Source organism: Lactuca serriola, chromosome 2 (genome assembly GCF_051521515.1).
Source record: "Lactuca serriola cultivar US96UC23 chromosome 2, Lser_US96UC23_V15, whole genome shotgun sequence".
Classification (NCBI taxonomy): domain Eukaryota; kingdom Viridiplantae; phylum Streptophyta; class Magnoliopsida; order Asterales; family Asteraceae; genus Lactuca; species Lactuca serriola.
The window spans coordinates 1,146,924-1,149,168 of NC_136409.1; the positions used below are offsets into that span (position 1 = coordinate 1,146,924).

The 2,245-nt window shown below is 43.4% G+C and overlaps 1 non-coding gene across 1 annotated transcript; it reads left to right on the forward strand.

Annotated features, from left to right (window-relative positions):
* Nucleotides 1–1,517: 1,517 nt before the first annotated feature.
* On the forward strand, nucleotides 1,518–1,624 carry LOC145090917 (small nucleolar RNA R71). The gene has a single exon (XR_013701839.1). It is a non-coding gene; the product is annotated as a small nucleolar RNA R71 (small nucleolar RNA).
* The last annotated feature ends 621 nt before the right edge of the window (nucleotides 1,625–2,245 follow it).

Sequence of the window (2,245 nt, forward strand, 5' to 3'; positions counted from 1 at the left end):
CTTGTCTTTCCTCTTCTTGCTTGGCTTCTGGTATAGCTTTAAATATTATGGACTCGTCACCCACCCTCAACGTTAATGTAGACTCACATACATCATTTAAAGCACAAGCGGTGTTTAAAAATGACCTCCCCAAAATAATTGGAATTTCGGGGTCTTCTTCCATATGAACAACCAAGAAGTCTACCGGAAATATAAACTTGTCGACTTTAATAAGGAGATCCTCACAAACGCCTTGTGGATGAATTATTGTCTTGTCTACCAAATGGATCTTCATATTTACCGGTCTTGGCTCCGGTAAATTCAACCTCTTAAAGAAAGAGAAAGGCATCAGATTGATGCTTACTCTCGAGTCGGTCAATGCTTGAGTGACAACTTCATTACCAAACTGGCACGGAATTATAATATTCCCCGGATCGCCCTTCTTTTCGGGTAGCTCACTCAATAGTATCTCCGCGACTTCAGCCAAATCTTTCCTAGCAGCAAGAAGACCATTTAGCAAGTTGAAGTATTTGGGTGTCTGGAGCATTGTTTCCACAAATGGCACATTAACTTGTAGGGCTTTAACATGATTCATGAAGGATCTATATGCTTCAACTTTTTCCGCAGGCATGGCTTTGATTGGGTATGGCAGAGGAGGATTATATGGCTTTAAAGGACTGACAGTTTTGTCAATTACGCTTGGACTCGTCGAGTCCAATGGAGTGACTCGGCGAGTTGGATCAGGTTTTTATGGAGCCGCTTCTTCTACCTTTTCTGCCTTCCTCTTGGAGATTCTCAGTGCATCTGTGAATATTTCGTCCTTGCTGGAGGTTATTGCACTAACATTCTCCATTCTTGGATTGGGTTCGGTGTTACTTGGAAGTTGACCCGGCTGTTTCTCAATGTTAAGAATGGATGCCTGCTGATTCCTTAGCATATTTCTGGTCTCGTGTATTGCAGCATCGTGATCATTGTGTCTCTTTTCGGATGCGGCTATGAATCTAGTGAATAATTCTTCTAAATCAGGTTTCTTTTCTACTGGTTCTTCCTTTTGATATAGTCCCCTCTCCTTCTGCTTGTATTTTTCCTCCTTACCCTTCTTATAGTCTTCGTATGGGAGCCATTCCTTCTTAGGTTTTCGCCAATTTTCGTCGTATCGATCACCACTTAAATACAAGACTTGAGCTTTCTTATTTCCATTCTCATCCAAATCACAATCCTTTGTGAGATGGGGCCCTCTACAATTTTCACATCCCACCCTAATAGCATGGATTGTTTGATCCATTTTTGTCATTCTTCTATCAAGACTATCAAGCTTAGCTATCACCGCCGCCATGCTATTATTTGCCGAATTCACTACTCCCCGACTTACTTCGTTTCTTGGATTGTGGTATTCTCTAGAGTGCTTAGAGAATTCTTCGATTAACTCCTAAATTACCGGGGGCGCCTTCTTCGTGAGCGGGCCTTGGGAATCGAGCAACTGCCTTGTCGTTACATTGACTCCATCATAGAAAATGGAGACCTCTTGTTGGCTATTAAGGTCATGGTGTGGGCAATTTTTAAGCAAGCTCTTGTACCTTTCCCAAGCTTCATAAAGAGATTCTCTGGGTTGTTGCTCGAAGTTGGCAATGGCTTTCTTTAGCTTGGCTATTTTGGAGGGCGGGAAAAAATGGTCTATGAATTCTTCTTTCATTTTGGCCCATTTGGTGACCGATCCGGGAGGAAGTGACTTTAGCCAATCTTTTGCAGCCCCTTTAAACATGACTGGAAGCATGCGAAGAAGTTGGGTCTCGCGTGGAGCATTCGGTACATTGAGGTAGTCGGCCACATCATTTACTTCGTCCAAGTGCTTGTAGGAGTCTTCGTGATCCTTCCCGTAAAAAGGAATTTCCTTGAGTTGAGCGAGAATATGGCCTTTTAGCTCGAAAGTAGCGGTCGCGGGAATTGCGGGCTACACAAGTCCCGGCCCGGTGTCATCACGCATCCTCTTCTTCCATTCCCCCATGGGGATATCATCTATATTAGCCATAGTGATAGCTAAATCATCTTCCAATCCGGAGTCGTGCTCGTATGTGGGTTCTTCTTCTTCCTCGGTCTCGTACTCGATATCTTCTTGAAATGGGGCTTCAATTGTCAACGAGGCACTAGATGATCCTGTTTTGTTGCGCCTCTTCTTGCTGAAAAGGGAATTTAAGATTTTGAATGGTGAGTTCTTTGAAGAAGTGGATTCTCCAACGGTTTTGCCTTTGCTGCTTCTTAGTGCAGA